This window comes from Syngnathoides biaculeatus, chromosome 8 (assembly GCF_019802595.1).
Source record: "Syngnathoides biaculeatus isolate LvHL_M chromosome 8, ASM1980259v1, whole genome shotgun sequence".
In the NCBI taxonomy this organism is placed as follows: domain Eukaryota; kingdom Metazoa; phylum Chordata; class Actinopteri; order Syngnathiformes; family Syngnathidae; genus Syngnathoides; species Syngnathoides biaculeatus.
In genome coordinates this window covers 30,098,036-30,118,939 of record NC_084647.1, presented here as the reverse complement: position 1 = coordinate 30,118,939, position 20,904 = coordinate 30,098,036, and positions in this window count along the sequence as shown.

Below are 20,904 nucleotides of genomic sequence, written 5' to 3'. Positions count from 1 at the left end.
AGAGGCTCGACTCAGGACAGAAGTAAGTAGCTGCGAGCAACAGTATGGTTTCATGCCTAGAAAGAGTACCACAGATGCATTATTTGCCTTGAGGATGCTAGTGGAAAAGTACAGAGAAGGTCAGAAGGAGCTGCATTGTGTCTTTGTGAAAGAGATAGCCTATGACAGAGTACTAAGAGCGGAACTGTGGTACTGCATGCGGAAGTCTGGTGTGGTAGAGAAGTATGTTAAAATAGTACAACATGTATGATGGCAGCAGAACAATGGTGAGGTGTGCCTTAGGTGTGACAGAAGAATTTAAGGTGGAGGTGGGACTGCACCAGCGATCAGCTCTGAGCCCCTTCCTGTTTGCAGTGGTAATGGATACGCTGACAGATGAGGTTAGACTGGGATCCCCTTGGACCATGATGTTCGCAGATGATATTGTGATATGCAGTGAAAGCAGGGAGCAGATGGAGGAACAATTAGAAAGATGGAGACATGCACTAGAAAGGAGAGGAATGAAGATTAGCCGAAGTAAAACAGAATATATGTGCATGAATGAGAGAGGTGGAGGGGCAAGAGTGAGACTATGGGGAGAAGAGATAGCGAGGGTGGAGGACTTCAAATATTTAGGGTCAACAATCCAGAGCAATGCTGAGTATGGTAAGGAAGTGAAGAAACATGTCCAAGCAGGTTGGAACAGCTGGCAGAAGGGTTCTGGTGTATTATGTGACAGAAAAGTCTCTGCTAGGACGAAGGGCAACATTTACAAAACAGTGGTGAGGCCGGCCATGATGTACAGATTAGAGACGGTGAGACTGAAGAAACAACAGGAAGCAGAACTGGAGGTAGCAGAAACAAAGATGTTGAGGTTCTCGCTCGGAGTGAGCAGGTTGGATAGAATTATAAATGAGTTCATTAGAGGGACAGCCAAAGTTGGATGTTGTGGAAACAAGGTTCGAGAGAGCAGACTTCGATGGTTTGGACATGTTCAGAGGCGAGAGAGTGAGGATATTGGTAGAAGGGTACTGAGGATCGAGCTGCCAGGCAAAAGAATGAGCGGAAGACCAAAAAGAAGGTTTATGGATGTGGTGAGGGAAGGCATGAGGGCAGTTGAGGTTAGAGAGGAAGATGCAGAAGATAGGCTAAGATGGAAAAAGATAACAGCTGTGGCGACCCCTAACAGGACAAGCCGAAAGGAAAAGAAGAAGTGTACGAATGTAACTGATTAACACATGACAACGATAATAAAATGTGCAAAACAGAAGAATACTTATTGACAACTTGCAGGGCAGACCTCTCCCCACCTGATATTGTGCAAATGTCACTCCTCCACTTGCATTGTCATTTTCTAATGATGCTCAGTTCTCTTTAGGAAGAAGTAGGATGACCTCAGACACAGGTTTGAGGAATGTCTTGACAGTATCCAGAGTGGTTCTCTTGACCTCTATCTTCCTCAACTTCCCATCCCTGCTTGGGATGGTTGAGGTGACCAGTCCCATCGGCCACTCATTACGAGGGAGCTAGTTATCCTTCAGAAGCATGATGTCTCCCGTCCCAGGTTTCAATGTCCTGTAAGCCATTTGCGCCTCGATTGAAGAGTGCTGAGATACTTTTCCCTCCAGTGGCCCCAAAACTCATTAGTGAGTGCTTGCACTTGTTTCAACTGAGACTTAAAGAGATCTTTTCCTGTGAAGTCACCTGGTGGAGATGGTAGACCCTGCTTTTGAGTGTGGAGGGCGGTTACTTGTGATCTGGGTGTCATAGAGGGCAGAGGGGCAACCGGGGCTTTGTTCATCTTTGTAGGACTCTTTCTGCATGATTTCGAGAAAGACCTGATCCTCCAATGACATGGTGCACTTGTTGTCATACTCTGTCTTTTCAAAAACAGGGTGACCAAGTTTATTCCCAGCAGGCACATGGGAATGTTTAGGGTTGTGAGGATGAACAGCAGACTCCCCGCAGTCTCTTATCCTCTCTTTCAAGGGAATGCGTTTGAGCACACATGGAAGGATTCCACGTTCTGACTCCCTGCCATAGCTTGCTCTATCTTTCACGTTGATGCAATTCTGGCAAGGAGTGAGGTTTGACAGATGTCCATTCTGAAGGACATTTATCTTGCAGACATTGACTGTTGTTGGCCTGTGGGCATTGTCAATGCATACTGCTCTAATGATTACCCACCCTAGATCTAGGCGCTGAGCAAAAGGTGCTTTGTTGAGGCCATTGACCGCTTGTCTCACCTTAGGTACTCTGATCATGTCTCTCCCCAGCAACAATAAGATTTCAGCATCAGGGTCTAACTTTTGGAGGTAAGGTGCCACAGACGTTAGGTGGGTGTGCAGAAGGGCAACCTCTGGTGTTGCGACTTCTGACCTGTTGCTCATTATCTCGTTACATTGAATGAGAGAAGGAAGGTCAAAACACTCACCACCACAGATTGATTCGATCTGGAATCCGACTGCTTTCCTCCCAGTCATCTCTTTGATACCAGCACAGGCTCTCATTAGGTAGGGTGACAGGGTGCCTTGGAGTCCAAACAGCTGGAAGAACTCTGACCTGGCCAGCAACCAGTTGCTCTGGTCATGAAGGATGGCATACATTTTGACAGAGCGTTCCCGCAGTCCTTGAAGATAAACCCGCACCAGAGAAATCTTACAACAGGATCGTGCTGGGAGACCTGGCCCACATACCTCTGTAAATCTTGAGATTACCAATAGCTCATCACATGTTTGCACCACAATGAGGAACATCATTCTTAGCTAGGATTGGAATAAATGGACTGCAACCAATGTTCCCTCTAAGCTGCACATCTGCGCAATTGTAGCCCATACTCAGCGTACATGAAAACCGATCCAGCGCAGTGAACCACAGCCTGACTTTTTTTTTTAAACACAGCAGCATGCGGTCGGTCAGCAAGCTGCTGCTCGGCCACACCATGCCACACACTCTACTTCCTTGTTTACAAGAAAACGCCCACCTTCCGCTCTCAAAGGGGTACCCTCATAATTACAAACACCGCCCACCACTGGTCCTTTAGTTAGAAACACAGTCTGGGCAACGTAGCACAAAGATGAGTCAGACACGCTGCTTATGTTTACTCTAGATAATAATGGCAAAAGCAAAAAAAAAAAAAAAAAAGATGCGGTTGCTTTAGTGAATGTTGGAGTATGTGAATAATAATAATAATAATAATAAAATAATAATAATAATAAAATAATGAAGAAAAAGTGGTGAAACTGGACGAGATTTTCTCTTTTTTGAGGAAAAAACGTATGGTCTGAAGACAAAGTAGAAAGTACAGGATGAGATGGTGTAAAACGTTAAATTCCACCTTGGCAGAGCCTGATAGAGGATGAAAGCATAGACAATTCAGTGCACAAAAAGCTAATACTGTATTTTAAAAGCAGGAGACCTCATAACATTAACCTTAAAAGTGTTTGGTAGCATCATTCAGTTTTCAACATGCATTGCTAAAGATATTCTGCAAGCAATAATTCAGTTTTACACCAAGAAAAAAAGACAGGGATATCATTGTGGGTTATTAATAAATAAATGAAACAAAGTTGTAAGCGACATTTCAAATTTACAGTTCATAGTTGGCTTGGTTTGGTTAGCAAAGTATTTTTTTGTTTGTTGACATTGTCATTGCAAGTTTGCAAAAACACAAATAAAATTGTTCTTAAAATGTTCTTCTGATTGCAATGTAAATGCTGTAATCCGAATCTTTTAATGAGGCATGTAACTTCAATGGATAACACCGATCTGACCACAGTGGATACACTTGATGTTGCTCACAGGGGTCAAAAGGGATTGCTCATGGGGTTAGCATGTTTTCTCAGACACGTCAAAAAATCATTAACTGCAACCACATCAAACTCACCAAACTCCCATTTATTTCTATAACTTCAACACCATAAACGCTTCAAGAACCCAATAATCGCATCCACCTGAAAGGTTTAGTGACAAAGTTTAGAATCTGAGGATCTGAATTCGCTCACAGTATGGTCACCACAATCAGAATCAGAATCAGAATCAGAATTAGAATTAGAATTAGAATCAGAATCAGAATCAGAATCAGAATCAGTTATGTTGGCCAAGTGTGTAAAATACACAAGGAATTTTTCTCAAGCAGTCAGTGCGGTTGAGTGTTGTCAAAACAAAGTCCGGAGAAGACTCTCTTATATAGTTAGCAAGTCCTCTTGTGTACTTGAGCACCCAAAATAACACACAAACAAACCAAGGAGAACGTTCTGATAGCTGCCGCACAGGTAGGTGCCCATCTTGGGAAATCTGTCATAAATCATCCATCCATCCATTTTCTAACCCGCTTATCCTCACAAGGGTCACGGGAGTTCTGGAGCCAATCCCAGCTGTCATCGGTCAGGAAGCAGGGTACGCCGTGAACTGATTGCCAGCCAATCGTAGGGGACATGGAGACAGACAACAGTCACACTCTTAATCACACCCAGGGGTAATTTAGAGTGTCCAAATAATGTTGCATGTTTTTGGGAAGTGGGAGGAAACTGCAGTGCCTAAAGAAAATTTACGCAGGCACGGGGAGAACATGCAAACTCCACAGACAGGACCAGGATTGAACCCTGGTCCTCAGAACTGTGAGGCCAACGCTCTACAGCTGTGCCACCATGCCACCTGGCATAAATCAGATTTAAAAATTTAAACACAGTGTTTCCTTGCTACTTCGTGCTTCACTTTTTGTGGCTTCAGTGCTTTGCGGGTTTTTTATTAATCAAATACAGCCAGTTCAGCATTTTGCCAAAAGACAGACTAATACAAGGCACATGATTAGTTTCCGGTGCAACATTGACTAATGAGAGCACAAGTGGCTTTATCCTATGATCTGATTGGTTGTGCATGTATATTCTTTTTGGGATCCAGTGGGAGGAATCAACATCTTTGTGCAGCACAACGCTCTCTAGGATTAGTTTTTTTTTGGCCAGCAAAGGGTGGTTCAATAATGTCAAAAAAGATACAGCCTCAGAAACATGCGTCTGTATGGTGGTGGGAGTCAATAGATGGGTGAGAGTTTCCTGACCTCACTGAGTGAGGGATGGCGGGCGCAAGTTTTTAAATATGGATGAAACAACCTTTTTTGGAAGAGGACGCCTACGCGTACTTCTTCATGGACTGTGTTTACGATCATAATGTGGCAATGCTGCAGGTGAGTGAACTTGAAGTCTCTACGGGCCTCTACTTCATAGTGTGTGTGTGTGTGTGTGTGTGTGAGAGAGAGAGAGAGAGAAGAGAGAGAGAGAGAAGGAGAGAGAGAGAGAGAGAGAGAGAGAGAGAGAGAGAGAGAGAGAGAATGAGACGAGACTGCACAGGCGTGTGAAGCAGTGAGAGTGAGAATGGATAGAAACAGCTTGAGCAATTACTGTATACAGTATACAAGTTAGGCAAAAGCAACTGGTGAGGAGTAGTGTTTAAGAGAGGATACGTTGAATCTGAGTGCTTCAAGGATATAATAAAGCCTTCTGAGCAGAAAACCGGTGCTTCGTACCATTATTGTTCTCACCAGCAAGGCGTCTCCCCTACGTTTCCCGACCACGGTTAAGCGACTGCTGCTGGAAAGATTAATAAAGGTTTTATTCTTAAAGATTTAAGTAAACATGCGAACTGTTGTAATCTTAGTCTCCATTATATAAAGTATAAAAACTGTTTCCATATTTTAATCATTGTGGTACCCAGATGCACATACATGAAAATTCCTGGGGTGTGTGTGTGGAGGGGCGACGGGGGTCCTACTTTGTGGTTTTTCACATATCATGTCCACAGTAACCTCGAAAAATGAGGGATTACTGTATTTCCCTTCATTTCAGTACATTGCAACAACTTGGAATTGACCACCAATTATTTAACAATGATTGTTTTAGGACACGTGACAAACTGCTCCAAGAACTCCACATCATAAGCGTGAATTTCTTCAATAGAATCAATTAAAAGCAGAGATAAAATGAATACCCCAACCCGGACCACCCTCGAACTGCTGAAGTTTGTTAAGTAAATAGTGAATACAAAGGATGGCAGTGGTATGAGTGCAACTTGTCAGATGGGAACTTTGACGGATGCCCCTTACGCGCGAAAGACTCCCAACACAACTTTGTCTGCTGCCAGAAAATTTACTCCCAGTGAAATGCAGAGGCAAAAGATTCGCCAGGAATGATTTTCTAAATTCAGGTGGCTCAAATTGAGGGACTTTGGCAATTTTTCTGCCAATGGTGTATTGACAGTGGAAAAAAAATGTTCTGACGCGCTGAAAATGATTGGTAGCGCCGAAGTTGGATGACTTTGTGAAGCATCAGCAGAGAGCTGATCACGAGTTTGCTGGAACTGCAAAGATGTAGTTGACGTAGAACGTGGTTTCAGCAGGCATAACGTTGTAAAGCTATAATTAAGGAAAGTGTCAAAGTGATAAACAGAAAGTGTAAATGAACTATTAATCATTAAAATTGAAGGCCCTGAAGAAGAATTGTTTGATTTTGATAAAACTTTCTGTACATGGGTGAGCAGTAAAAAGAGAAGAACCTTTATGGAAGAAATCATGCAAAAACTTAGTGTTGGAACAGTAATGTTATTTTCTACAGTCAGGAGTCTCGAAGAGGATTGAGAAACTTTTTTGTTTTTATGACACAACTCTGTCATTCTCAATTTATTAGATTCAGTTACCAATAAAAATATAATTTCTTGTAACACATTTACGTCTGAAAGTTATTTGTATGCATGTATACCTGAAGAACAAGAAAGACAATCAGTCATGTTAGTAGACTGCAGTACGACTGGGATTTTCACGTTATTTTTTGGCTATGATTATGGAAAATAGGCTAATGAAAATTTATTTTGGCTAAAAAAAATTGCGAATGATGAAAGAAGGCTAGCCAGGGCCCTGAGTTATGCCAAAAGCGCATGTTCAGAGCTTCTTCACGCATTTACGGTGAAAGTCATCAACATCATGAGCCATGTCAAAGGAAATTCAGTTACACTGAAAACATTTCTGGGATATAATACAGGTAATGTTTCAGGTAACTATAATAAGTATGAGATTGTGATTTACTTGGACTTGATCTAATTTCTAACATTTGACTAGTCTGTCGATATATCTAAATGCAAACGGTCATTTTCTCCGTGGTACGCTTTATCTTGAAATTGAAAGTTCTTCACCTCTTCATGCTTTTGGAAGATATAGATCATCTATTGCTAGCTTTGATCAATTAATTAACAATAGATACCACTGTAAATTATGCTAGATTATAACAATACATCACGATTGCCGAGAGGAGTGTTTGTTACAATGTATTGCTAGCTTGTTGCCACTAATGCCAATAATGTTGAAATAAACTAAAATTTAAACGTTGTGGGTGTAGACCTCTTGTGTTTATTCCTTGACAGGTCAGTGCATTTAACTTTTCTTCAGATAAAGTTCGTCAGATCAAGAATTTTTATTGCTGAAAAATTTTAAATACCGTTTTATATCATGTTCTACTAATATCAGCTGAAATTGGAAATTAGCATTTCTGAGTTAGAAATTTATGTTTTCTATTATAGATATGTATTTGTTTATTTTATTTTAATTTATAGTTATGTTTTATTAATCCAGTAAGTTATTTTAAGGTCTTGAGACTCCATCCCTAATCACACCTGCAACTTTATCTGTGGGCATGACTGGTGGATCACACCCGTAACAATATCTGAGAGCATGACTGACCACACCTGTACATTTTTCAAATGTGAGTGACTGATGTATATCAATCAAATGACAGGGTGGATGATAGATTGACGTCTTTGAAATTTTTATGTCATGCAATGTCATGCGATCTACCAATACTCCCGTCGTTGTTGACTGGTCAATTGTTATCGACGCATTGAGCACCCCTGCTGTACACTCTACACACAATTGATGGGGAGTTGTGGTTGAAAGTCAGAGGACAAATATGTTGTGGGGTCAGTAAAAATTCATATTTGTATTGCATCTACCGCTTTTCCGTGTCAGGTCGCGGGGGCAGCAGCTTTAGCAGGGATGCCCAGACTTCCCTGTCCTCAGATCCTGGAGGGATCCCAAGGCGTTCTCAGGCCAGCTAAAAGACATAGTCTCTCCAGCGTGTCATAGATGATCGTGGCTTCAAAACATCACTTTACCTGCTCTGACAGTTCTTTCATGTTGCATGTAGCTGCATACAAACATGATGTACCTTTTCCACATCTTAATTCTTCATCTCTTTTTTAAACTGTTTTTGCTGACAAAACTTTAATGGCACTTATAGTTCATAGAGGTAGTCTTTGCTTCCCAGAGTGAAATTCTGTTGTTTTGCTAGGGACATGCTCCATTTGGCCAGTCTGTGTATGTTGGGAAGATATAAGAATCTTCTTGCCAACAATTCACTTCCTTTCTTATGCTTCTCCTCTTTCCTATATATCAGTCCAAGACCTCTTCGGTGCGTTGCCTTTTGAGGGTGTGTGGTCAGGTCCGAATCAAATTCATTTCTTTAGTCTTGTTACCAATGTACATTTAATTGCTAGGGTTTAGCTGTAAGTTTTAACAGTATGTACTGGCTTTTAGCTTGATTACGTTGTCCTATTTCATTTTGATAAATTGTGAATTGAGTAGATAAGCAAAAGGGGGGGATTGTGTTGGAAATTGTATGTGTATCTCATTTATAAAATATTATTTTTTTGTAGTTCTACGAGCTCTCCTGGTCATGCTGTTTGTAACACTTATCCCTGGATGCTTTATCTTTCGACCCCCCCTCCCCAACAAAGAATGATGTGGTTCCAATTTCCAACATTTCAGAACCAGGGTCAGTAGGTAGTTTTTTTCCGTTTGTCTGTTTTTGTTTTTTTACAATATATTTTTACTCCGTCTCCAGGATATGCTGCTGCCATTTTCTTGTCAGTTCACATTAATTCACGCTCTCTCGTGCACAATGAGATGAAAATTGATGATGGCATCCTGCATTGCGAGAGACTGCATCCTGCATTAGCACAGATGATAAATAAAATTCCCTGTGCCTGCGTGGGTTTTCTCAGGGCACTCTGGTTTCCTCCCTCATTCCAAAAACAAGCAACATTAATTGAACACTCTAAATTGCCCCGAAGTGTGATTGTGAGTGTGACTGTTTTCTGTCTCCATGTGCTCTGCAATTGGCTGGCAACCAGTTCAGGGTGTACCCCGCTTCCTGCCTGTTGACTGGGAAAGGCTCCACCACTCCCGCGAGCCTTGTGAGGATAAGCACCTATTAAAATGGATGGATGGATGGATGGATGGATGGATGGATGGATGGATGGATGGATGGATGGATGGATGGATGGATAAACTTGGTTTTGTCAAGAACGGGGCAAAGGGTAGGACCCAGCTCCGGGAAGCCGAGACATGTTTAGGGTTGGTCAGGAAATTGGAACCACAGACTTTTTTTTTTACGTCTCATGTTGTTGTACTGGCTCCATGTTTGTAAAACTTAATACAGCTGGACATCAATCATTGTTTTGTTTTGTCTCTCTCACTTTAATATAAAAAAGGGACTTTTAGTCTGGACTTCAGTAAATGGTGAAACTAGTAAGACACCTTTTCCTCTCTTTACAAAGATTTTTCTTTCTTTTCGTATGTATTGTTTAGACTCACAAATACAAGATTGCTTCCTTACTTATTGTGTCCGAAAAGGATTTTGCCCAAAAAAATACAAGCATCTGAAATGAGGTTCCTCTGTCTAAATTACTTAGGTTCATTAAGTAAAACAAAACTAAGCAAATATATTTATCCATCCATCCATCCATTCTACAAGCTGCTTATCCTCACAAGGGTCACGGGAGTGCTGGAGCCTATACCAGCTAATGTCATGGGAAAGATGCACTATACCCTCAACTGTCGGCAGTCAGTTGCAGGTCAGACACACACGGTCGATGAGTGACAACTGAACTCAGGCTTCCTGCATCAACGTTAGGCAAGTGGACCTCTACACCATCAGTATATATATTGTATAGCACATGGCAGCACGGTGGCGCAGCTGTAAAACATTTGCTTCACAGTTCTGAGGACCAGGGTTCAATCCCGGCCCTCCCTGTGTGGAGTTTGCATGTTTTCCTCGTGTTTGCCTGGGTTTTCTCTGGGGACTCCAGTTTCGAACCACATCTCAAAAACATACATTAATTGGGCACTCCAAATTGCCCTTGATGTGAATGAGACAGCTGTCTGTCTCCATGTGCCCTGCAGTTGGCTGGCAACCAGTTGAGGGTGTACAATGCCTCCTTCCCGTTCACAGCTGGGAAAGGCTTAAGCACTCCTGCAACCCTTGTGAGGATAAGGGCCTCGAAATGGATGGATGGTGACATTTAGAGAGGTTTAGCACAGCTTTGCAGAGATGGGACCAAGTCAGTGCTTTGTAAGTTACAAGTCTTTGTCCTTTAGTCAAGAGGTCCCAAGTTGAGACAGGTATTTCCTGATTCAAGTCTTAAGTCAAGACATGCAAATCTGTTGTCGAAAGTCCTACACTTTGAGTTTGAAGTGCTATTGTGTCATCCTTACAACAAAATAATAATACCTTAATATCCTGTATACACCTATATTTAGTTGATATGTAAATACACTTAATTTAGATATTTCATATATTTTAAATTCCATATTTACTTATCCAGATAAATTACTACTACTACTACTAATAACTACTTTGAAACTTTAGAAGAAAATGAAGGGGTTGATCAAAATTTTTATCAAAATGTTTGTACCTTCAAAGCCAATCATCAATGGGAGGTTTTATTGTATCAAAAACATAAGGGATTAATAATTTTTTTTAAAAAAAGAGAAATTTGTCATCTGGAATACAGGTAAAATTTTATCCAGCTGCGGTATCTCCGTTGGAACACTAGGGTAGAAATATTACATTTAAAAGAAGTGAATAAGTGGCACAACAAAGGATGCACTGTAGTTTCATTTCGAATAGATGCTAGTGTAGTGTATATTAGCATTGCATTAGATCAAATCAGAATTATGGGAATTAAGGTCCGACTTAGAAAGTAAGATAAACACACTGAGTAGTTTGACTTCAAAGAAACTAAGTTCTACTTCAAAGGATTTCTATGGCTATTAAGGGCTTTTTTTTTTTTTTTTGGTTAGGCACCTCTCGGGTTAACACCGGGGGTCCTAGTTACCAATTTGCATTTTGTTGGTTTATTGCACCCAGGTGCCCACAGACACCCCGGTGGCATAACTGGGGGCACATTCCATAGGTGAGGGAGAGAAGGAAGGTTTCCTCAGGAGAAACACATGGAGCGCCACAGCAGGTCAATTTTTTTCAATGTAAGCCTATCTCCTGCATCTTCCTCTCTAACATCAACTGCCCTAATGTCTTCCCTCACAATTTCCATCAACATTCTCTATGGCCTTCCTCTCACTCTTTTGCCTGGCAGCTCCATCGTCACCACCTTTCTGCCAATATACTTACTCTCTCACCTTTGGACATGTCCAAACCATCAAAGTCTGCTCTCTCGCATGCAGTACCTATAGTTCCTCTCCTGGTGCTCTGTCAGAGGCTTTCTCTATATCAGGGGTGCCCAAACTTATTTCCGCAAGATCTACTTTTCAAACAGCCAGCCTCTCGCGAGCTCCCGACAAGGGATGGGTGGCGGGGGTGGGCGGCATGGGTGGGGGGAGGTTTATGACAATGCTCCCAAACCGTTTTAAGGTTAATGTTATGTTGCAAGGTGGAATTTTAACATTGCACACCATCTCATCCTGCACTTTCTACTTTGGCTTCAGACCAAACCTTTCCCACTCGAAATTGAGAAAATCTCGTCCAGTTGCATCACTTTTTCTTTGATTATTCACATGCTCCGAAAGTCATTGTATCTTTAAACAACAGCATTTCTTTTTTAACTTTATTATCGAGAGTAAACATAAGCAGCATGTCTAGCTTGTCTTTGGTCTACGTTGCCCGGACTGTGTTGCTAACGAATACAGTGAGGGTGGACACTGTCATTATAAAACACATTCATGGGCTCTGTAAGTACTGTAATATTTGTACTTATGAGTGTATGTCTTTAAGAGCGGAGGGGGGCGGGGTCAGGTAAACTAGGAAAAAGACTGTGTGGCAAACCAGCGGTTGTTGTTAGAGTAAATTCCGTGTGGAGTGTAAAAGGAACCGGTGGCTTCTTCTTTTCATTTTTAACAGTAATTTTGCCATTGGATGTAGCAACAAGTGATCCCTCTCTCATTGACGTTTATCTGCTGCACATCCTCCTTATTTACGTAAATCTTTAATTATTTAAACCATTTGGTAATCTTTCCTGCAATAGTCGCCTGACCATGGTCATGAAATACTGGGGAGATGCCTTAGTGGTTTGAACAATAATGGTACAAAGCATTGGTTTGCTGCTCGAAAGGGTTTATTAGATCATTGAAACATTCAGAATCAACGTGTCCGCTCTTAAACACTACTCCTCCCTGGTCGCTGACTCAAGTAGTAAACTACACACACTGCAACTGCTCTCGCTGTGTTTCCACACACCAGCAGAGTCCCATCTCACTCTTTCGTTCTCTCTTGCTCTCTATCACACACACACACACGCACACACACACACACACACCACACACACACACACACGCACACACACACAGTGAAGGAGAGACTTGTGGAGGCTTTAAGTTCACTCTCTTGCAGGATTGCAAAATGATGATCGGAAATCCGGTCCTTGAAGTACGCACAGGCCTCGCTCTTAAAATTTTGGCCCGCCATCTATGACACTCTTTTTCCATGTAAAGATGAGCAGCACCATACAGAGACACATTTCTAAGGCTGTATCTTCCCATTGTTTCTTCAGTGCCACAGTCTCTAATCTGTACAACCGGCCTCACCACTGTTTTATAAACCTTGCCCTTCATCCTAGCAAAGACTTTTCTGCAATATGGGTCCTAATCTTTTTTTAAATTTTTCAAACCAGCCTTTGCTGGCCAAAAATTATCATCCTCGATGGGGAGAGTCACAATGCAGGGTCCAACAAGGAGAAAAGTGCCCTGTCTTGACCCCTTGAGAACATCCCAGTAGGTAGCACAGTGCCCGTGCCATTTGCTGCACAAAGAGATTGATTCCTCCCGCTGGATCCCAAAAAGGATAAACACGCACATGAAGCCACCACTTCTCGGATGCCGTGGAGTTAGCTTTCGCTGGGGCACAGTGCTGAGGTGATATTGTAACTACATAATCAAAAAAGGTTATTGCTGTAAAAAAAAGTTTTTACAAATACAACACTAAGATACAGTATATATATGCGAGACAACGCACAACAAGGAAATGGGTGGGACAAGGTAAGTTGCTGTGTGAGTATTTAGGAGTGCACCACCAACCAGTTCATGGGATAAAGCCACTTGTGGTCTGCTTGGTTGATGTCGTGCTGGAAACCACTTTTTTTTTTTTTTTTTTTTTTTCTTGTGTGGATTTTGCCATGTCAGATTCCGGGATTATATTCTCGCCAATGTTCATGCATTTTGCTGTGTGTTTTTTTTGTCTTTCAGTTTAGGGTTTCTTGCATGTGTAACCATAAGGGGCTTTAATTAATGTTTGTAGAATGGCTTCCTCTCTTTTCCTCCCTTCTTAGAGGTGCATGTTTATCTCAACAGGACCCCAATGCGACTACCTGGTCAAATACACAAATTTGAGTTCTTGATAATAAATTGAAAATTTGGTTTATTTGGGAGTCCGGTGTTCACGTGGTGCCTCAGGAGTGACGAAGGGACCCAGAGAGAGTATTTTGGCAATTGCTTTTCCTAGTTAATGGCAAACCTTAATTAGGTCCCTCTGAGCATTTTTGGATGTTTTGATCAAGTAGATTCTTCCAAATTGTCGTTAATAGTTTATCTTTTTTGGGATAACACAGGGTTGTTACTTCCATCCAGATGTCACTGATTGCTTCTATATTTGTAATGCTTTGGGGAACTCATTAAAGGGAGTTTATGTTGTGTATTTTAGCATTGCATTTGATAAAATCCAAGTGATGAGAATTTAGGTCTGTGGATCTAGAGAAATCCTATGACAGAGTACCAAGAGAGGAACTGTGGTACTGCATGCGTAAGTCTGGTGTGGCAGAGAAGTATGTTAAAATAGTACAGGACATGTATGATGGCAGCAGAACAATGGTGAGGTGTGCCTTAGGTGTGACAGAGGAATTTAAGGTGGAGGTGGGACTGCATCAGGGATCAGCTCTGAGCCCCTTCCTGTTTGCAGTGGTAATGGATAGGCTGACAGATGAGGTTAGACTGGAATCGCCTTGGACCATAATGTTCGCAGATGATATTGTCATATGCAGTGAAAGCAGGGAGCATGCAGAGGAACAATTGGAAAGATGGAGACATGCACTGGAAAGGAGAGGAATGAAGATTAGCCGAAGTAAAACAGAATATATGCGTGAATGAGAAAAGTGGAGGGGGAAGAGTGAGGCTACAGGGAGAAGAAATAGCGAGGGTGGACGACTTCAAATACTTGGGGTCAACAATACAGAGCAATGGAGAGTGTGGTCAGGAAGTGAAGAAACGGGTCCAAGCAGGTTGGAACAGCTGGCGAAAGGTGTCTGGTGTGTTATGTGACAGAAGAGTGTCTGCTAGGATGAAGGGCAAAGTTTACAAAACAGTGGTGAGGCCGGCCATGATGTACGGATTAGAGACGGTGGCACTGAAGAAACAACAGGAAGCTGAACTGGAGGTGGCAGAAATGAAGATGTTGAGGTTCTCGCTTGGAGTGACCAGGTTGGATAGGATTAGAAATGAGCTCATTAGAGGGACAGCCAAAGCTGGATGTTTTGGAGACAAGATTCGGGAGAGCAGACTTCGATGGTTTGCACATGTTCAGAGGCGAGAGAGTGAGTATATTGGTAGAAGGATGCTGAGGATGGAGCTCCCAGGCAAAAGAGCGAGAGGAAGACCAAAGAGAAGGTTTATGGATGTGGTGAGGGAAGACATGAGGGCAGTTGGGGTTAGAGAGGAAGATGCAGGAGATAGGTTAAGATGGCAAAAGATGACACGCTGTGGCGATCCCTAACGGGACAAGCCGAAAGGAAAAGAAGAAGAAGAAGACAGTTAGCTGCCTCTCGGGTGAATACCTGGGGTTATTACCAGGGGTTCTGGTTACAGATTTGCATTTAGAGCTGCCATCTTACATGTGAGTGTTCTCTCACTGCTTCACATCTGTGTGGCATAGAGTCAACAAACTTGTGGCACCTTTCAGCTGTTATTACACTCCAAGATTCCGTAACGACTTTCCATAGTTCATTTACATTTCTTTGAAACAGCATTTTTAATGGCTCTCCACAAGTTTTCCAGAGTTTAGGCTGGCCACTCCATGATATTAAAGGGTATGGCAAGTCTTCAAATCACCTTTTGCTTATATGTTACAGTTTTTTAAGATGAATTCAAATCTGAAATCAGATATGAATGAAACATTTTATATTTATTGATTATCAGAAAAAATTGATTGCACACTGATGAATTCCCTGGAAATAACCCAAGCACACAGCGGAAATTCCAGAGGATGCGTGACGTCACACCAAGAACAACAAACATGGCTGCCGTATAAGAACGTACAAGTACAAGAAGAATGATGTGTCATACTTTGGATGAGGTTTGAAAGCAGCATATGTCGATAATATCTCCGTATGACAATGGGGAAACAAAGAAGTTTAATTCACTGATCTAATTTAAAGTATTACAAATACTGTTTTCTCCCAAATAAATCCACACAGTGCCGGTAACTTTCAGAATTTTGGCTTACTGGGCAACCAAGTGACCAAAGAAAGTATACAATCAAATTTGCGAGTAAAAGAATTTACATTCGTTAGCGGTTTGAAACTATTCTGGGAGAGACTCGTATGTAATACTTTTTTTTAATACTGCGTAGTATTTATTAAAGCATATGTAAAATCTTCAAAGCACCTTTTGCTTATATTATACAATTTTTTATGCTGAATTTGAATCTGAAATACATTATGAAGGAAACATTTGTGGTGTTCTGTTATCACCAATAATTGATCACACATTGCTGAATTTTCCGGAAATATCCAACCACACATTGGAAAATCCGTGACGTCAGAACAAGATATGGCTGCTTCGTACAGCAATGTGACAAAAACAATGAATTTTCCGATAATTTGAGCAATGAACATGAATGCTGAAGGTTCCCATGAAGACGGTGAAGAATATAACCTTTATAAAGGTGCTAAAGGTTGGCAATTTTAGCCAGTTAGACAGAACACACATTCAAATACTGACGAACTAGCTGGCAGTAAAGATGCCAACCCAGGAGTCAGACTCAACAAAGGAGGACATGGCTTGTTTTGGAAACACTGACTGGTAAGCATTTGTGATTTTTTTTTTTTTTTTTAATTTAGACAAACTGACAAATAGAAATGGCTTCGCTATCTTGATTGGATATATGAAGTTTTCAGTCTTGTTTTAAAATCATGCAAATGCCGTGTATTTAGTCTAAGTTGGTATATTTTCACAAATAAAGATTTTAATGAACGGAATCCGTTTAAAAAGTTGTCACGTTAATTTGAGAGCAATAGCTGGTCATAACTTGCTTCACCATATATATATATATATATATATATATATATATATATATATATATATATATATATATATGGTAAACTGATGCCAGACCCACACAGTATTTATAGGACTGATATGGGTCTATGAGCTGCAAAATTTTGTGAATGTGAAGACATTTTTTCTAAATTTATTTCGCCATAGGTGTGCATGTAAATTCTGCATACCCATGGAAACAGAAGAAAGTTTTTGTTACCACTAGAGTCAATTTATTCACCAGAAAATGGCAGATTATCCAGGCCACCCACTGCAGTGCACCCAGGATTTATTGCATCGGTACTTTAGTTTTCCTATCTCCAATTCAGGCAACAGTATCGGCAGTGAATGGAGTTTCCACAACATGAGTAAGAGCTATTTTAAAATTATTAACATTAATATTTCTCCAAATAACTATCTGCAGCCCGTTGGGCAGCACAAGTTAGTGCAATCTGTTGCCCGGTCCCAAGCCCGGATAAATGCAGAGGGTTGTATCAGGAAGGGCATCCGTCATAAAACTGTGAGAAACATATTTGAGCGTTCATCAAACAAATTCAATAACAGGTCGTGGCCCGGGCTTCCTACGCCCACCCCAAAACTGTTAATCTGCAAAGTGTAGGTAGAAATTCAGATAAAGTAGGTCGAAGACAAAAAAAAGAGGAGGAAAACAGCTGAGTCGGCAGAAGAAGAAGAGGAATTCATAGACCCTACATCTGTGTTTAGGGACTTTGAATGTTGGGTCTACGACAGGAAAAGCTCAGGAGTTAGTTGACATGATGATTTGGAGAAAGGTTGATATTTTGTGCATCTGAGAGAGCAAGTGGAAAGAGAGTAAGGCCAGAAGTTTAGGTGCAGGGTTTAAATTATTTTATCATGGAGTAGATGGGAAGAGAAATGGAGTAGGGGTTATTTTTTAAAGAAGAGCTGGCTCAGAATGTCTTGGAAGTGCAAAGAGCATCAGATTGAGTGATGACGATGAAATTTGAAATTGATGGTATTATGTGATTAGGTAGGATGTGACCTCGGTTTGAAAGAGAGATTCTGGAAGAAACTAGACAAAGTAGTCCTGAGCATCCCAGACAGAGACAAAGTTGTGATTGGTGCAGATTTCAATGCACATATTGCCGAAGGAAACAGGGGCGATGAAGACGTGATGAGCATTCATTCTGCTAAGGAATTTGGAGGGTCAGATGGTGGTGGACTTTGCAAAAAAGATGGAATTGGCAATGGTGAACATTTATTTCCAGAAGAGACATGAACATAGAGTGACCTACAAGAGTGGCGGTAAAAGCAAGCAGGTGGATTATATTTTGTGCAGACAATATAATCTGAAGGAGGTTACTGAGTGTAAGGTAATGATAAGGGAGAGTGTATCTTGACAGCACAAGATGGTGGTGTGTAGGATGACTCTGGTAGCGGGTAGGAAGATTAAGAAGACAAAGGTAGAGCAGAGAATCATGTGGTGGACATTGAGAAAGGAAGAATCTTGTGTGGCCTTTCGGAATGAGGTGAAATAGGCTCGAGATGGACAGGAAGAGCTCCCAGAAGACTGGAATACTATTGCCAAGATATTCAGAGATGCAGGCAGGAGAGTACTTGGGATGTCTTCTGGTAGGAAAGGGGAGAAGGAGAACTCCAAAACATAGCAAGTCATCCAAGGGAAGAGATTTGCAAAAAAGAAGTGGGACACAGAAAGGACTGAGGAGAGGCAAAAGGACGACATTGAGATGAGTCGTAGGACAAAGGTAGAGATGGCAAAGGCTAAACAAGAGGCATATGACAAAATATACAAAAGGTTGGATACAAAAGAAGGAGAAAAGGATCTCTACATGTTGGCCAGACAGAGGGATAGAGATGGGAAGGATGTACAGCAAGTAAAGGTGATTAAGGATAGCGATGGAAATATCTTGACTGGTGCCAGTAGTGTGCTAAGTAGATGGAAAGAGTACTTTGATAGTTAATGAATGAAGAAAATTGGAGTGAAGGTCGAGTAGAAGAGACAACGGTTTCGTGCCGAGAAAGAGTACCACTGATGCATTATTTGCCTTGAGGATGTTAGTGGAAAGTTACAGAAACGACGTGACGGCGTGCCAAAAAAAAAAAAGACGTCTGCCAATGTTCCCTCTAGGCTGTGAGCGTGGGCATTATTTGCCTTGAGGATGCTCGTGGAAAAGTACAGAGTTGGTCAGAAGGAGTTACATTGCCTATGACAGAGTACCAAGAGAGGAAATGTGGTACTGCATGTGCAGGTCCGGCGTGGTGGAGAAATATGTTAGAATAGTAAAGGAAATGCATGAGGACAGCAGAACCATGGTGAGATGTGCCGTAGATGTGTCAGAAGAATTTAAGGTGGAGATGGGACTGCATCAGGGTTCTGTTCTGAGCTCCTTCCTGTTTGCCGTGGTAATTGATAGGCTGACAGATGGTTTAGATTGGATTCCCCTTAGACCATGATATTCGCAGATGATATTGTGATCTGCAGTGAAAGCAGGGAGCAGGTGAAGGAACAATTAGAAAGATGGAGGCACGCATTTGAAAGGAGAAGAAAGATGATTAGCCGAAGTAAAACAGAATATATGTGTGTGTGTATGAGAGGTGCAGTAGGGAAAGTGTGAAGCTCCAGGGAGAAGAGATCGTGAGGGTGGACGATTTCAAATAATTGGGTTCAACAATACAGAGCAATGGAGAGTGTGAGAAGGAAGTGAAGAAATGAGTCCAACTGGGGTGTAACAATTTGCGGAAGGTGTTTGGTGTTCTATGTGACAGAAGAGTCTCTGTTAGGATGAAGGGCAAAGTCTATAAAACATTGGTGAGCCCGGCCATGATGTACGGATTAGAGATGGTGGCACTGAAGAAACAACAGGAAGCAGAACTTGAGGTTGCAGAAATGAAGATGTTGTGGTTCTCGCTCGAAGTGAGCAGGTTGGATAGGATTAGAAATGAGCTCATTAGAAGGACAGCCAACGTTGGATGTTTTGGAGACAAGAGTAGAGAGAGCAGACTTTCATGTTAGGTAGTTTGGATATGTCCAGAGACGAGCGAGTGAGTATATTTGTAGAAGGGTGCTGAGGATGGAGGGTTAACCCTGCCATGCAAAATAGTGAGAGGAAGACCAAAGAAAAGGTTGATGGATGTTGTAAGGGAGGACATGAAGACTGTGGGTGTGAGAGAGGAAGATGCACAAGATAGGCATAGATGGAAAAAGATGACACGCTCTGGTGACCCCTAATCGGGACAAGCCGAAAGGAAAAGAAGAACAAGAAGATTAATATTTCCCCAAATCAGCCCAGTTTTTTGCCATTTACATTCAGATTTTTAAAAGTAAGGAATTTTTTACATTATTATTGTTCCTGCTAAAAGCAGAATTTGTCCAATTGATGCTTGTTCAAACAAAGTCCCATTCTGGAAAATTGTCATATGAGTATATTTTCTTATTTTCAGGTCTATACTGCTTATAAACAGCTTGTGAGATAGTGTTGGGGAATTGTAGGCAAGAAATAACCACATGCCACTTACATCCTGCTGTCTGTCTAAGATTCGTGACAGATGCCCAAGAGTACACGCATCTAAAAGGACTACATTGTGATTTTTTTTGTTTTGTCTTTGTGTAAATAGTGATGTACTGTATATATTTTTTTATAAAGTAAACATACACCACAGAACTGAAATCATAGTATTTTTATTGAACTGTATGCTTAAATTGTGTGTAAATGTTCCTTTTGGCTTGTCCCGTTAGGTGTCACCACAGCGTCTCATATTTGTCCATCTAAGCCTATCTATACAATAAGAAAAAATATATCGATAAAGCACAGAATGAATGAATTTCATTGTGCGCAATTTATTTTTGATAAGATGAAAACAGGGTTCCCGGAGATCACAATTCATTTAACGAAGCAGTTTTCAAATTTAAAGATTTTAAGCAGCGTATGTTGATAGTATGTCCATATGACAATGTGGCAACAAAGGAAAGAGTTTGATTCACTGATCTACCTGTAACTTAAAGTAATACAAATATTGTTTTCTCTCACATAAATCCATACGATCCCTGTAATTGTTGCAGTTTTTGCTTACTCGACAACCAAGTTTCCCAAGGAAGTATATAATCAAATTTGCGAGTAAGAGAATTTACATTAATTACCAGTTTATATCAGTGGTTAGAGCACTGGTTTGATAAACCAGGGGTTGTGGGTTCGTATCCCACTGGGGCCTCCACTCCCTGAGAAGGGTTGCGTCAGGAAGGGCATCCGGCGTAAAAATTGTGCCAAACATATGTGCGTTCATCTGAGATGACACGCTGTGGCGACCCCGAAAGGGACAAGCCGAAAGAAACTTACTTACCAGTTTAT